General features: G+C 41.5%; 1 long non-coding RNA gene across 1 annotated transcript in view; it reads right to left on the reverse strand.

Moving 5' to 3' along the window:
• The window catches only part of LOC307025593, a 34,313-nt gene extending 17,611 nt beyond the window's left edge, over nt 1-16,702 (reverse strand). The window contains exon 1 of the long non-coding RNA XR_013804203.1: nt 16,640-16,702. This is a non-coding gene — a long non-coding RNA (uncharacterized lncRNA). The remainder of the gene's footprint in view (nt 1-16,639) is intronic.
• Nucleotides 16,703-17,853: the final 1,151 nt, after the last annotated feature.

The raw sequence follows: 17,853 nt of genomic DNA on the forward strand, positions 1-17,853 counted from the left end.
TTTCCCCCCCGTAGTTGCACAACAACAATGTCCAACACCAACCAAAAACCTTCAATTCAATAGAGTGAAGGACATTAAGCTGCTTTTCTCTTCTCCTGGGTCTCTCTCATTAACGCCAAATATTTAAGCAGACAGTTAATTGGGAGGTTATTCACCATGTCACAGGAACATATGCACACTTACATACATATATGCGTATTTAAAAAACACAAATATTAACAGCCATCTTTGGCAGCTAATTGCAACATGTTCCCTGTGGGAGGAGAGAGGGGTCCTCGGTCGATAATTAATCCTCGTTTGGAAAAGTAATGACATTCATTAGCAGGGAATCGAGCCAAGTGCCATTATTTACATGGCAATAATCTGGAGCTTGCTGGTGGCGCTCTTTTAATGTTACAGAAATAACTCTGGGACAGGGGACGAGTACAGTTGCTTCCATCCCTTTTTTCTATGTCTTCACACCCAGGAACAATTAGGCCCAGGCGAACAGATGGGGACGCCTCTGAGTGAGAAAGCTCCTCTGAACAACTCTTCATCTCCTTCTTATCTCACACTCTCATTCACATGCACTCGGGGTACTCACATATACGCACACATGGCCACAAAGTAGAAAGTGTACACAAATCCGGGCAGGCACACAAAAACACAGTTTAGATATACACTCAAACCAGCGAGCTTACCAAGTACGGATCATGCTGAGTACACTTTTAACGTAACTGTCAAAAGACGAGCCCCCTTACAAGAGGCTAAACAAGAACATTGAAAATATGGACACATTGAAACACGAGCTGTGACGTTAAAAACACAAACGATGGCCTTAGATATTCATAGCAAAGAACACTGGCTTTCACTGTTGATGAAAAGCAAAGCTTGACATAGCAAATGTCAGCTCTTATGCGTGCATAATTTAAAGTTATAATTGAGAAAACTTACCAGTCAATAGATACTACATAGGTTCAGAGAAAGTGTGTGCTTTGTACACATTTCCATAACACAAAAAGGTACAAATATGTGTTAACACTGCTGAAACTGGTGTGATAGAAAATGTTACACAAAGGGTCACTTGTTGCGCAACCTTGAGGTTTCCCACAATGGTACTAGCCTCTGCACGATGTACTGCTAGGGATGTACACATGAATGGAAAGCGATGAATGTGAAGACAAAGCAAACCTATCCTCAATACCGTTCACAAAGGTTCAACAACTGTAAGCATGTATTTGTTCACAATAAGGAAAGCAGTAATGTGAGAATGTATAGAAGAGAACATAACAGTCAGCTACTTAATTTTACAACCAAGGTTATATAATCAGCTGTTGCTTGTGTGATAATCTACATTTCATTTGAGGATTTTTTCATCAATAGTGCAACTCTCCAAAATAACTATTCACAATTCACATAGTATGTAAAACAACATAACTGAATAATTAGAAAGTGTATTTTTAATATTCACCCCATTTGACAAAGAAATAACTAATGGGAATACAAATAAACAGTGTACTATTTTAATATAATCTAACCCAAAATGTGATGTATACACTGTTCAAACTGCAGTGGGACATGTTTTAATGTAGTATGACATACATGTGTGAACAAAGAGGGGCTATTATTTCCCCCCCTATGTTTTGTATTCACGTGTAATTGTCTCTGTCACTATAAAGCACTTTGAGAGACATTTCTTGTATAAAACAGAAAAAGATGTGGGTTTAATGTATTGGTGGACTTTATGGTAAATGTGTCATAAATCATTTTACAACACATCACCTAATCACTTTCAGGATCATTATCCCAGTTGACCTGGATTCTGCCCGGTTAATCATTCTGTCCAACATCATGCAGCAGGTCAATGCCATGAAAACTAATACCCCTGTTATTGTGCGACCTGTTACCCGTCTTTGTCGAGCTAAGTACAATGATTAAGGTGTCAGTCCCTGGGGAACCATGAGACATAAATGAGCATTCACTTCATAGCCTCACAGTTTCAGAAAGCCCTTAGCTTTCACGGACACAGTCAGGGGATAGTCCCTGCAACCTTTGGTCATGATGACAGGGAGTGTTCCATCAGGCAGTCTTTACCCATAAGATTAGGTAACATCATGTCGTGTTTGCTGACACTAAGGAAGCAGCCTCTTACCCCGTAGGGCCTCCTCCACCGCCATATGCTGTTACCTATGCCAAACAATGGACTCTGTCAAAGAGACAAACCCTAAATATCTCGTTATCACTCCTTCTCACCGCTTCATCTAAATACCCTAAAGTAGTACGATTCATGGAGAAAACTAAACAATGTGAGGTTATAAAAACGCCTAAACAAGGCCATGCTATTATGGAATTTTCTTTGCTCTTTCAGTAACTTCTGAATTCATTAATTCACAATGGTGTCCATTCTGTAACATAATGGTTGTCTCCAATTTGTGACCTAACTTGAAATTAAACCTACTTGCCCTCTTTCCTCCCTTGACGCTGACCAGATACCGGGCTGTTATTTTAGCTATTGGGAGGACTGAGGCCTAGGGTGACCTTTTCTGAGCCGAAGGGAAACTTCCTCGAGAAATCCGATAAAATCCAGGGCCCGGGCCTCGCTAATTCGTCCATCCAGCTTGCTGCACTTCCACGACCTCTTTTCCTTCAGCCACCCCCCACCAACCCCCCAATCGATCTGCTTATCTCCCGAGATCAAAGGCTCGCACCGCCGTTGTACATTTAGCCTCGGCTGGTTCCTCCCACATCATGTCTAAATATTAATGATAATAAAGTCTCACACCCATCCCTGTGTCAGGCAATTACAGCCAACATTGATCCTCAGCTCTCTGCTCCAATTAGAACTCACCGCTCGTAATGCGTCCTAGCACATCAAAGGATAACAGCCATTGATCCACTCCTGGATCTTAACGTTTACCGTTAGAAGAGAGGGAGGAGGTGGTGGCATGGTGGGGGGAAGCAATATTCTGACTAGAGAAGAAGAAGGGAGAAAATAAATCATTTCATCCACACAGTCAGGTAAAGGAAGTGCTGAAACTCAGAGGGTAAAGCATGGCAGAGGGTGCTCAATAATAACGGACATTTTGACAGTTCAGGACGCAACTAGCAATCCGGAAAGACTCCTTCATAACAGCATGGCCAAACTTACCCACTGAAAACTCTACTCTCGTTTATTTCAATCTAGATCTTTTCGCTTAAAACTGTTTGCGAAAAAAGTGATGATTTCACAGCTGAAGATCACAAAGTAAAATTGAAGGGTCCATTTGTAATTTCAGCTCAGGGACAATTCATTTCAAAACTCTCAATGCCAGTCTTGTTATTATGCCTATTTCTAAATATTGATGACTGAGCCGCAACCAAACTTTATAAACAAGGAGAAAACAACTCTGGGATCAATCCTGTACAATAAAGGTCTCAGTGGAAGGCAAGAAAAGCTTCAGTCGAACAGGATTTATGATGTAACTCCCACATCTATGTCTTTAGGCCAACTATCCTTTACAACTGACCTCACTGAACTTTCAAAGTTTGAGTAAATGGAAATATTTCAAATCGAAGTATAGCTTACATTACATTCCACAGCGGAAAACACTCAGACAGAGGAACGGAATAGACAACAGGGTAACATTTGACCCATTGAGTCAATAGACAGCGACATGTCACCATTAAACCAGGGACATTCCTTGCACAAATGATGCTAAACAACCCCAGTGTTGACACCATTATTTGACAGGGCTTGTTGTTGTGCTCTTTCTCTGCTGGACTGATGCTCTGATAGTCCTGGCCTTGGGCTCGACCTCACAGCCGCCTTTGTCACAGAGCTGGAGGAAGGCTTAACCATCACTCTGTGCTACAATGATACTCTTCATGGCACCATAATACACTGAAACTACTGTGCAACTGGAATGCAACCCAATGGTTTGTATACCTACAATTAATTGACTGACCATGGCTGGCCTTTTGGCACAAAGCTGAAATATGTCGAGCAATGAGGTACAGTAGCAGTAGAAAAATAAATTAAAGACAAGCACAAAATAACTACACCAATTAATTTAGCAACGACACTGTATATACTGGTATCAGCAAATCCTGCATTGTATACTGTATGACGATTAATGCCCGAATAGGGAAAATGGACTCTTGTCTTTGTGTGTTGAGGTTCATTTAAAGGTCATGGAACAGCAACTGTCTTGACAGTTATGTTAAATGTATTTCTAGGTTTATATTAATAAGTAATACCAAATCCATAAACGGCTATTCTAAAAACAACAACCATGTTTTAATTGATAACTTTACACGTCATCACAAACCAAAAGTTCCATCACAAAATCAAATAGTTCAAAAGTGCTAAATGTCCACCAAGACATATTTTATGCCATACCAAATGTATCTGAATGGTTTAAAAGTCTGTGAACCCGTAATACCTTAAGCCTTTTTCAGCATTTTTGTGTACGATATCTTTTCCTCTTCTCAACCCAATGTCCTCTGGTTGTGGTATCCCTCACTATTATACGCTTTGCTAACATGGTGCTTTGCTTCAACTCTGTACCTCGGCCTCTACCAAACGATGTAATTAAAGATTGGTTAAATGAAACCAGTGTTTAGAAATGGTTTATGTCAAGTCTTTTCTGAAATGCCATACCACAGGGAAACTTGAGATGGGAAGGGTGTGCATCGACGTCATGTTAAATAAAGAAGAGTCTTGACCTGAGGAGTCCGGCCAAACAACTAACCAACAGTTAGTGTGAGCCAGGTCAGAAGACGAAGGCTGTGTACAATTGTAAGGCAATGGTAACGTTAGGAAAACATTTGTTGTTGGCTGGGATATCGGGCTCCTCACATGTTAGTGATACTCAGTGATCCATTCAGGTCAGCTGAGGAGAACGAGGAGATTGGCGGGCTCCACAAACAGGCTGAGAAAGTGACACTAGGGTGCTAGGCCAAGACATCAGTGTCCTCACAGCTTTCCTTTAACACTGAAGCAATGTTAGCCCTGGCGCCATCAGAATATGGGTTGGGGTTTAAAGTTTACACGGTGGCGGACAGGATGTCCATGGGACCCAGAAAACTGTCAGAAAATAAACAAATATGCTCTAAATGTTGAGGGAACAGTTTTGAGGGCTTAACGAAATGGTTCAGAGAGAATTGGATATTTATGTAAGGGTTAACGTAGTAGTTACCTGGTTCAGATATGGGTCAAATAATCTGTATTTTGTACATTATTTTCTAACTAGGTGATTTGAAAGAGAATCCTGTTTTACTCAAAACAATTGTTTTGCATATAAAATTACCAAAATTAATTATCACTAGACTTTTTTCATGACAATGTGCTTATTTTGATTATCTATTTAGTTAGTGTTTAAAGACTGTGATTAGCTGTTTTTTCTGGTGCCAGTAGCATAGTACCTAATCCTGAAAGTAACAATCGAAACAGGGAAGGGAATGTCTAGATAGGTCAGCATTTTTCATTTTCACACATCCCTTTAAGAACATTGACAGATACAATATGGCCAACTGGACTTTTTTGACGGAGGAGGCAAAGTGTATGCATGCGTGTGAGAAAAAACGGTATTTGCGTTACATTGCACTACAGGGGAAGAAATCAAAATATATATTTGCAATATTTGTTTTCAGTGCTGTTCTGTGAGCAAGGTTGTTCAAGTTGAGATGAATCGCGATGGGATGTTGTTGACCCTTGAGGTGCAAACTAAGATCCCTGTCGCCACAGAGACGTGGTGTGAGCGAGGAAGTCTTCCCTCTAGTTGGCAGCAGGCCTGGCCTAGCACCCGGGTGCTCAGCCAACAGCTCCTCTCCTGTGTCAGACCCCCCCTCCCTGCCCCCTTTCACCACCTCTTCCTCCACAGACTTTACGATGCCAGTCTGACTGGATGGAGCGGGCCAAACAAGACCCAGCCATCGGGCCAAAGGGGCAACGGAACTGCTGCCAGCTGGGCCAGCACTTCACGGCCGAGCACCACTCTCCAAACAAACAGTGCATTGGGCCACAAGCCACGGGCAACATGGAACCTGTCATTACCAGCCATGCATTGCTGGTTCACTCCCCAAAACCCAAGCAAGGCCAAGGGCTTGAACGTGTTCTGCACTTGACTCAAATTTCTCAGCCAGGGTATGCCATGAGAGAATTCCTTTTTTGGATCTAAGCTAAATAATCAGCATATCAAGGTTTATTTGTCTTTTTACCTCTTTAAATAATATTGATTATAATTGTCATCACTTTTAAAGCAAAAAGAAGAATAACTTTAAAGTCAAGACTGACACGTTTAAGACATATGAGTGAAAAAGTAAGACAGCGCCTACCAAACAGTCCCTTAGCATTAACTGCATACCATCTAATTATACAACATTTAGAAAACTTCCTATGGTCCCTGTGCTTAAAACGGACTCTATGGGCATTTGACCTCAATGGGGTTTTCTTCACTGATTAAGGTTCTACATGCTTTTGTGGCATAACTCTGCTTTGTCCTTACGAATTTGGCTACAAAAGATGATCGTTTAGGGCAGCTATCATGAAAGAAGTATTTTCTACATCACTAAAAATATGAATCAGTGAGAGGAAGGAAAGCTACGATTTGATGTCCAACCATGCTTTCAATGGATTTCACTTGTGGAACAAAGGCAAATATGGAGGGACATGTAGAAACAAATAAATGTGTCTAAAATTAATTTTGAGAAAAAGTGTTTGAGTGGAGTTTAGTGACCACGTATTCGTCTAAAACACACAATGCGGCAACACATGGTACAAGTTCCAAAAACCCAAACCTTAATTGATCTTAGATGATGACGGTATCAGCCAGCAGGAATGAAATGCATTTAGTTTGAGGATGTGCTTAAGTGAGCATATGGATAATAAACAGCAGCTACATACATTTTCACTAAATCTAAGCTAGTTCAATTTAAAACTAAGGCCTTGGACTAAAAGCATTTCGAGGCAGACATTCAGTCTATAGGCTGCTGCCTCGGCAGTTTAAAATGATGGCCTCTTTGTATGAACCTCAGTCACTTTCTAAAGGCTCAATGACCAAGATGAATTGGGTCAACAATACCCGAAAAGAGTTTGAGGTGATTTACTTCGGTTGCAAAACTGATGTTATTGAACCTTTTACATTTCCAAAGCAAGAGCAAGAATCCATCTCTAGTATTATTTATTATTTTCTGACAAAACACTGCAAAAATAATAATACAGATTAAAGGGTATTGTACTAATTTGGATGGATATTTGATATAATCATACAAAGCTTTAAAAGATGAGATGGAGTTTTCATTATAAACACATTTTAAATGAAAAGTATTTAAGTGAAATATAATAACTAGATGACCCAAGAACAAAAGAGAAATTTGTTCCTTTGTTATATGTATTTAGTCTAAAACGATTGATTCTACACGTTTTAATATTACAATATACAAATTCAAATAACATTGACAATAATTATTTCTGTAAATTAAAATGTGTTTTAAGATTGTATTGGGCGTAACCACACATAGTCACATACATATATATATATATTTATAAAGCCCTGTTTTCAAAAATAATTGTTATGACCATTGTGTTTTATACACCATTGGATTTCCATCCACAGCAAGTACCACCAAATTAAAGTAAGCATGAGTAATGGGGTCTGTCCCTTGGCCTTAACTTTTTTTTAATAATAAAACAAACTCAAGGTCAGGCTTTTAGCTTATAAAAGATACCAATATTGTTAAGTATTTTTGACAAGAGCTGAATCCTGATGCCTACTACTGTTTTGCCTTGCACGCTTTTCCATTCCTTGAAAAAAAAAAGTGGTCCACTTTATATATTGTTTTGCCTGTTGTGATAAAGGGGATCTTTTATGCCATCAACTACATGGCAACAATGTTCTGCCTTTGTTTCATTGCACCATCCTCGGGGTCCGTTAGAATGAGATACAGATATACACAGACGGATAAAAATGATTGATGGGTTAGAAGAAAATATTTAAAAAGAAAGCAAGACAAATTCAGCATTTGTAAATATTTCAAGCTCTTGCACCCTGCCAAAGAGAGATCTAAGGGGCAACAACAATAACAGCAACATCTATACTTAACCATCCGTCCTGATGCAAACACAACTTAAGACAGCTGACTTATTTTGTTGCGGCTGTTTTGAAAAAACATATTTCGGTTTGGTAGAAAACTTAACACAGTAGCAATCTGACACCCCATTTGACATGATTTCACATGAAGTTATCAGCTTCAATTATTTAAAAAAATATATAGTAGGTTTTTTCTGTCCCCTGTTACAGTCACTATATGATATATCTGACTGAACGGACTGGTAAGAGACAAATATGGTGACATAAATAAATGATTGAGAGTGGACTGAAAGTGCAAGGAAGGTATGTACAGTGCAAGTGTTTGGGCAGAAGCCACTGTATCTTGGCAAGCAATAGAGCCAGAGAGCAACTAATCATGGCACAGGGGTCCCATGTCCTGGCATGGATCAAGATGGAATAGTGCCCGACATGCGCATATGGGTACATGAGTCTATTGCAAAGATATAGGAAACAAAACAGCCATTTTTCTCCTTGACACAAATACTGGCATCCAGTGATGCGGTTGCATTCCACAATATTCCAGGCAGCTGTTGCATAGTATGCCCAGAAGTATGCACAATGGCTTGCTGGGAGGGAACAACAGTCAAATAAGAGACAATGTGATAGGTTCTAATTGCTTCAAAATGTCCTGAAGAAGGCCCCCTATTATCTATTTAAATCGGCTGATAATGGGAGGCAAGGAGGAGGAGATGGAGAAGGGGAGGAGGAGTAGGAGGGGGCGACCTAGGCAGAGGGAGAAAGCTATCCTCTGCGCTGCTGTCGCCTCATTATTTTCCGTCTTGACGGACGCCCGCGCTCAACCCCTGGATGAATGGCCCTGTGCTGAATAAGTTATCGCCAGACACACAAAGGGAAGAGTGCCACAAACAACACAGCAGTACTGCAAAGCATGATATTTTTTTTTCCTCTCTTTCTCAGTCTTTCCTCCCCCTTTCCTCCCCCCCTACCCCTGCTTCCTCTAGACGTAAGGCAGGCCCTGCCACAGACTGAGATCTCACCTGTAATTTCTAAAGAAGCTCACAGTAGGTGGGGGGAAAAAAACGTAACGGATATAATCAAATGAAAGGGAGGAAGGATGCAGGCATCTATGTTTTCTGAAAAGCTATATACCTGTACTCCTCCATTTTGTTTCATCTGTCCTTTTTTGTTTGTGCAGCTCCTCAGTGAAGACAGGGACCTCCTTTGGACAGCATCTGAAGATGTTGCAGAGGATGTCTTTTTGTTCTTCTTAAGACAAGGCCCACAGATTGATCAGTGAAAATAGTATTGTTTCATCTGATTTGTTTCCTTCTTTTGTTGTGTGGATTGCTAGGGCCTAGCATATCAAATCAAGATCACATCTTTAAAATGCTCCCACGAGGTGGTGTGTGAGAGGCTTCCCCGTAGTTCCTAAAGGGGATTGTGGAAATGATGACTACAGGAAACAGTCCCCAAAACGGTGGTTATGGCTGCAGTTTGCTCTACAGCCGCCAATCAGTCTGCCTTGCTGTCACTCAAAAGTAGCGGTGGAACTTTTGGACAGGAGAGCCTCTTTCCCCTCTGACCGGGAAATCAGAGGGTGCCGTGGCCCGACAGGCGCTCGACGGCAGATCAAACAGGGCGGGTACCCTTGGAGTGACACCTGGAGCCACTTCAAGGGATGAGAGCGCCACTGATCTCCAGTCATCTCGTCAGAACGACAGTCTGTCAGGGTTAAAGGAGGGGGGGGGGGGAAGAAGCTCTATCAACCAGGACGGTTTGAGCGAGGTTGAACGAAGGATCACCTCAATGTCATGGATGGCTGACCCTCGAGCATTTGGAGAAGGGATGGTACTGTGAGAGTTTTTGGATGGAATTTTAAAGTTTGGCCTTGATACCTAGTTAAGGGACTAGGTGATATTTAGGTTATTGTGCTGATAAAGCAGTTGTCACCACGATATGTCAGAACTTCTTTTTGTTCTGCTTTGATTGTGAATGCCATCTACATTAAAATGAATGAATGAATTGACGCTAGCCCTCTGTCTCAAACTCTGACATGTTTTGGTTTTAACAAAATGTTAAGAATTTTTTCAGGACCAATCTTGGAATGATTGAGATTTATCTATTAAAAAAAAACAGAAGTTCGCTATGGACTAGATAATAGGGAAAGGGAGATATGTAGGGGAGAATAAGGGGGCTTTGGCAGCCAGTTAAGAGAGTCAATCCTCAACAGACAAATGCATCCCTTATATAAAACAACAACACGTCTTTGCCCTTGTCAACAACCCCTTCTTCTACAGCCTTGGCTTGTGTGTGTGTGTATCTTTTCCTTTCTGCAGAAAATGTCCCATCAGCACTCTCTAATGGGCGAGGTGGAGGAAGAGAGGAAAAGACAGAGATAAAGCAGGAGGAGAGCGAGAGCGAGAGGGGTGGCAGTGGTGCTTGCTTGGCTCAGGAGCAGCGAGTAATGAGGCTGAGGCGCACCCTGTCATTGTCCCAGCAGCAGCAGCAGCGCGCCCACACACACACACACACACACACACACACACACACACACACACACACACACACACACACACACACACACACACACACACACACACACACACACACACACACACACACACACACACACACACACACACACACACACACACACACACACACACACACACACACACACACACACACACACAGGTATCTCCTATCTACAAACGAGACACTCAAAAGCCTGATATTCAAAAATACTTTTATTTTGATCAAGTTATTTTAGTAATATAACTTGATAAAAATAAAAGTGTTTTTTATATCAAAATTGTTTTATAGTTATTTTGATGGTTTTGTATCTTATATCTCATTCAGTCATCTGATCTTCAAAGGAAGAGATGAGTCCTGTCATCGGGACCATCACAGTCTTTCTGATGTGGAAGTATACATTTGCCTTATATATATATATATATATAATATATTCGTGTCTCCTTGCTAAAGTAAATTGGCCTAAAGACCAGCAATGTCTTCCAATTTCCCTTGTCTGTCTGTCAACAGTCTAAACTATCAACCCAAAATACCTTTACAGGCTAACATGCTTTCCTCAATCCATTAAACATGTGCATGCACAACAGCTGCGCTCATCTTCAAATGTTTAAAGTTGAGCTAGGGGTTGCGGAGAGGGCAGATATGATTCATGTTTTGTCACTTTGCTGCTTTGCCAGAATAAAAACAGACTGGACATTAAAAGGGACAGAATGCTTCCCTGGAGGTGGCAGAAAAGGCCAGGGATAGGATTGACCCAGAGGGATGCTGCAATGTGGGGGTGGGGGGCAGGGGGTTGAGCAGGGTGGTAATGATGCCAGGCTGAACAAATTGCAAAGCAAAGGCAATGTGTTTAAATGTAGTACATGGAATTATCGTGGCAGCAACATGGAGAGGAGATCAGAGAGAGTGAGATCCACTGGGAGTGATCTGCCACTCTCGGGACAGAAAACACGAGGCTCCGCTATGGCTACTGTGATGAGTTCAGATGTAATACAAAAGTAAGATAGAATTTAAAATAGGGCAAACCTGTGATAGACATCAAGTATAGTCAAATGTTCCGATAAAACTGACCGTTTATGATCGTAAATGCACGTGATGGTCGGTATAATGGTGGAGGAAAGTGCCAGAAAGGCTGAAACGACTACATTGGGCTGACTCATGACCTCACATCTGATGTGCTTTCCTTTGCTTTTTTCACACTAAAAGAGAGTAACACAAAAGACAACATTTTAAAAAAACAAACAAGAAAAAGCAAAGGAGAAAACATCTGATCTGCAATCTGAACCATGTTTCAGCCTCAATTAAAATAAATCTTATCTTTTTGTTCAACTTCATAACACGACTTCAAGAGGGCCCCAAGACTCCGATCACACCACAGCTCACTGGTAGGGTTGAATTCCATTAATAATGTGACCTACATATCCCAGTAATTAATATTCCAAACAGACGGATAGAGAGAGTACTTATTTGCCAATAATACAGGATAAAGGCAAAACTTACAGATCTTAGGGAATCATAAGTGCGCCCTCTCCAGATGTTTTTTTTTTTTGGGCCATGCACTTTGGTCCAGTGGCTCATGACTTTGATAGCATGTGCGTCTGTGGGCCAAGCAACGAAGATACAAAATATGTACATTTTCATGTGAATCACGCAGGGACGAAACTTTAGATTTTTCTATAGGCAAGAGTGAATTGTACATATTTTTCTTTAGTTTTACTGTATGAAAAGGTTTGTGTTCAATTTAATGAATCAATCAGCAGTACACTGAAAAAACTGAAACGTTGACTTGAACTGAATGCATTATGTAAAAAAAGTTGATCAGTTGAAAGCAATAATATTAGGTTTAGATAAAACGTATTAGGTTCAACTTAATACTTTAGCTTTACATTAATCTAATACAGTTATGTGACATTTGTTGACATAATACACAATAAAGTCAATGTTTCAGACAGAATTCAAAATATATTTTCACTGAACTAGCCACATGCACCCACAGTTGTCAAATATGAAAAAGGAACTGGGTCGCATAATAAGACAGCATGTAAAGACAGGTTTAAAGAAAAGGAAGTTAGTGTCTTGGTAACAGTGCGACTGCCTCAGCCTGTGAGCGACTGCCTCATCCTCATGGCGGCTCATGGGCTGATCTCTTAATCAGTGTCCAGAGTGTGCATGAATCCTCTTCTGAAGGCTGAGGCTGTGTCCATCTTGCCTGCCCGTCGCTACTGCCAGTCCCAGCCATGAATATGGAGCTGTTCTGTGGCTGGGAGCTTGCTTATGTTTTCTGTCTGATATCTAGGCCCCATTCCCATTTCAAAGGGAGGTCCACCCGGGGCTTTGACTTTTTGATCTGCCTGGCGACTGAGTCGACCACCTGCATGTGGGATCAGCTGCCAGCGAGAGCAGACAACCCCTCTGCTTCAAAATATACATCCTCCCCCCTCTTCGTCCTCCCAGCCTCATTGCCCTTCACTGTGCCCCCTCCCTCCATGAGGCTGCATGGAGCCCCAGTGGTCCTAACTGGGTCTGGAGCTGCATCCCGCTCCCAACTGAGCTCCCCGTGGTGGGTTAGATGCTTGAGATGTTCAGGGTAGTGGCAGGAAGGCTCAGGCTAAGGACACAGGGCCGTTTTGTATTTACGAGAAGCCATAGTGTCAGGTAAAAAAAACAGACGACTTGTCAAAAGGTCTGTGGCTTTTCTAATCAGAGATGGTGATCCATACTGTGAGCTGTAACCCTTCTCAATGCAGGCTGCACCAAACCTTTAATTCTTTCAGAAATAGCCAAATTGGTGGGTAATGAACACCCATTAATTGAAAGAAAAATCCAATACACAAAGTTTAAAAAACACATCAAAGCCAGCGGTGTGATTTTACAATTCAGACCCCAATAAATCAATCATTTCTTCACTGTCATAGCGCTTAATGGCAACTCGTGTTAATATCTTGAGACACCACGAACTGACTAGGATGTTCTTCCTCTGATAAGTTATATTGATGAGATATTAACGAGCGCCTCCTGCCGGGATTAAGGTGGAGTTAATATTTTACATTGCGTGTCACTAAAAAGGAATGCAGCCAGTAAAAGTGGTTTTAAAAAACCCAGATGCCAGCTGTAGCCAAAATATTTTCTCTGTGATACAAAGGGACTGGTGTTGGTGCTAAACAGGAACCAAAGGAAATGATAATAGTTTATTTGATGATCATAGATATTAATATGATATCAGGATTCCTTTTCCGCCTCATTGGGATCACTGTGCCTGTCACGGTATAATTAAAACCCATAGGATTTCAGAATATTGAATTTAAAATGAACTAAGAGCGGATACCCACCACTAGACCACTGAGATCCACTAAGTAAATGAGGACCGTTGACGTGAGAAAGAGGATACTGTTTTTTTACGAAACAGTTATCAACCAGGACCCAGCCAATCAACAGCACCGACACAGTGTTTTATACTAATTACCCTCATGGGCTGTGATGATTTTCACAGAGCCAAATTTGTTAAGATTCATTTTCAAACAAAGCAACAGCTATTTGAGATGTCTGTGTTTCTGACTGTTTCTTACAAATAGGTGATACGAAGAGAGTCTTTAAGTTAATTAGCTTTCTTGAACCCTGACAGCTAGCTTAATGAGTGTCTAATTGTTTCCCAGCTGGGGTGAAACCCCCAGACCACAAAGAAAAGGAGGTGTGAGAGAAGCTACACCAACAATGAAGAAGCACACCATGTATCCTTTTGATAACGACTGTTCCCTCCTTCTTCTTACCGCACACTGAAGCCTATTTGTCTGACTATGGACCAAGGCCAACGTGTTTACTGTTCATCATTTTAAAAAGAACTGTGCGGTTATTTATTTACACGATCACTATCACAGTTTAGTGGCAAAACAAAGCTATATCTCTCTGTGTTATCGATGCAAAACAATTGTCTAAACCTTGTTGCTTGCAGAAACATATGATTTGGGGATTTAAATGTAGCTAATTGCTCCATTAGAACAAAAAGGAACACCTAACAAGTTATTTAAACACTTTTTTTTTTGTGTGTGTGTTCTTTGGTTTACAACATTTATACCCAACTATAAGTAAGAGTCCTTTACATACTCCTGGTAGACCTACGCAAAGCAATACACTACTTCTATAACTGAGACTCACAAGTGGAGAATGACAAAGCAACCAACCCCCCAACCCGAACCACAGTGTAAAGAAACTAATATTGCTTTGACAACAAAAACAAATATACAATTAATCAAAAGGCAGAAAAACCGGGGGAGCAAATAATGGATTGAATGGGGAAATGAGGACAAATTGCCTAAAAGGGGGTGGGGGGTGTGATATCATTGAACCAGCCTGAACTTACTTTTCGCTCTCACTTCTCTATCTCTGGTTATAAATGACTTCAGATTTGACGTTTCCAGCCCACAACCTTACAACAAAACACACTCTCTTTTATTCAAACAGCGAAGAAATGAAAAGGGAAAAAATGACTTTTGTTAAAGAATGACAGGGGGTGTATGTTGTGCTGCTCCCATCAAGCAGAAAGGCGGGCGGCAGTCGAAGGGGCTCGCAGCCGGGCCCCTCTTTGGAAGGCCCTCATAAATCCTGATTTGAGCGGGGCGCTAACCAGAGGAGGAGAGGCACGTCAACAGAGGAGGCTGGAGACTAGGAGGGGGGGGGGGCAGCATGCTTCTTAAAATGCTACGTCTGATTAAGTCTTCCCATTAGGTGACAGCTGAACTTTAACATTAATATGATAATATTGAAATAAGTGTGTTATTTACTTCAGCGGCGGCAGAGGGGGGTGGAGGGGAATAAAGGGAGGAAGGAGGAGGGAATGATGAATGATTTCTGGACAGCTTTGGGTGACATGCCAGGCGAGCTGACCCCCCCCCCCCCCCCCCGCGATCCTCCTCCTCTTCCCATAATCAGACTTGACAAAATGGAGACATATGCAGAAATATTGGTTACAGTCGGCGTCACAGCCCTTCTCAGGCCTCCCCTCTCTGGTAACTGCCGGCCGCCCTGTGAGCCGCCCTCCAAATTGTCTACGGGCACTGAAGCATCTATTTCAATTGGCACTTCCTTCCTGGCCCCAGGATTTTACATTTAGTCGGTGTCATTTACATATTACTCTTAATCAAAATCCACAGTGGGCGACAGGGAGGAAGAAAAAAAACAAGAAAGAGAGAGCGAGAAACAAAACCGTGGCGTCACGGTTCAGAGGTAGGCACACAGGCACTTTATAAAATGGAGATGTGACAAGACATTACGGTGTTAGTGTGTGTGTGTGTGTGCGTCTGCGTGTGTGAGACTGTGTGGATGTGTGAGTGTGTGATGTGGTGGCTGCATAAGATAATGCCAGGACTATTGAAATATTTGCGTGTGAATGCTAGTGTTTGTGTGATTGTTCGGGCTGCATGTGCGTGGAGAGACAAAGGCTGCGAGTTGAATATGGGTGGTAAGTGTGAAAAACAAAGGCAAAGAGAAGGAAATAATGGAGACGTGTACAGTGCGCACACTTGTCTTTTCTTGTCTTTTTTCTGCTGGCTGCTACTCTGTTCTCAGTTTACCCAGACACCAGTACCAGCGCATGTAACAGAACATCTTTCACACAGTTTGTTTGTGTCATTCAAACATACATTAATTGTCATACAATTAGAACATAAAAGTAATAACAATCATTTTATAAACCAAATTTAAAGATAACGAAAACCTTACAATAAGAGTTATACTTCAGAAGTATTGCATAAAGTGCAGTTGTTCCTTGTTGAGTAGTTTTTTTTGTATACATTTCATCCAAATAAAATGCCACCAATGTGGATAAAACCAACTGGTCACAATTGAACCAGTGACTACTTGTCATAAATGGCATTATCAGCATATTTATTTTATACTGAATATAATTGTACTGTATTCCTTCATTTATTTATTTATGTCCGTTGTGTATTGACATGTACCTGTGTTCTCCACAGTAGCGGCGCAATGTGCGGTCAAGAGCAACAACAATGGTTGGTACTCATCCTAAATGGAAAGATGGATCACTTTAAGGTGCAGAAACAAGGTCCGTACCTGCCTCTTACCTTCTCAGCATGCCGGTGAGGATGCGAGAACTCTTGCCCAGGTTGGCGTCCGTTTCTCTCAGCTGGGGGAATAGAATTGGGAAAAATAAAAGTTTTAGTTTCCATCGTGAATAAACAATCCTAAAGGTTATTAAATACAGTCTACATATAAACTACTCATGCAAGGCCATACTGTATAGGCTATACTTGTATTGCTGGCCTCAAGGGAAGGTACATTGCTCAGAGGGCACCTCTAAAGTTTGACATTTTATTCCTACACCAAATTGTTTGGTTGTAGAGAGAGATGAATCGAAGAAACTTGATAACAAAAGTATTCACTTTATTTTACTGTTATGTCACGTTTCTTTTTATTTTATTTTTTACAATAGAACATCTCTAAGTTAAGAGCAGATTTCCACTAAGTAAGGACTGGTCTTTCTAGCCCTCTGCTGATCATGCTGCAAAGCAAACATTAGAATCATGCAGGGAGAAAGAGTGAGACGGGCCCTCAGTGTACCCAGGGAGCACGAGAAGCACACTTGAAATAATGAACATGGGTATTCAGAGCTAATTGCCGTGGATATTTTTCCTCTTGCTCCATCTACTGTCTTTTCTTTCTCCCTGCCTTTATTTTTCTCCGGGGTCAGGGAGATGTTTTTATTTCATACTCTCATCAGGTGTAGGTTCTTTCACAGAGAAAAGTATTTGGCAGAGATGTTGCCAACAAGGTGCGAGTGTGACTGTTAAAAAAAAATGCTGACACCGCACTGAGTGAGCTGCCACTAACGTCTACCTGTAGTCACATTTCTAGAGGGTGATGAGGGAGGGCGGGAAGAATTTTTGCAGAGAGGTTCTTTCTGGAGTCAACCCGGGAGTCATTTATGTTCATCTCTCTCCGAGATAATAACTGCTTTCCCAGTAAATCAGTATGTCGTAATCAGTGTATTATTTACAAATTCTATTCTAATTCCTCACTTTCACCTCTGTTCTTCCACCCTCCCTCTTCTCTACAATAGTTCCAACATCACTCTTTTTCCTGTGTGTTCTGGCTCATCTTGCATTCATCTCTCTTGCCTGCAATTCGCCCTCTCTTCCCACCCCTTCTTTACTGCTACTTTTTTCCTCTTCTTCCATCCTCCCTTCCTACCCTCTGGCAGCCTGAGTTGGTGCGATGCAGGTTGTGAGAGCCAAGGATGCATGTGGTACAGGGTAGGAGGTGGGGGACCTGGGGTATG

The sequence above is a fragment of the Notothenia rossii genome (genome assembly GCF_949606895.1).
Source record: "Notothenia rossii genome assembly, chromosome: 11".
NCBI lineage: Eukaryota > Metazoa > Chordata > Actinopteri > Perciformes > Nototheniidae > Notothenia > Notothenia rossii.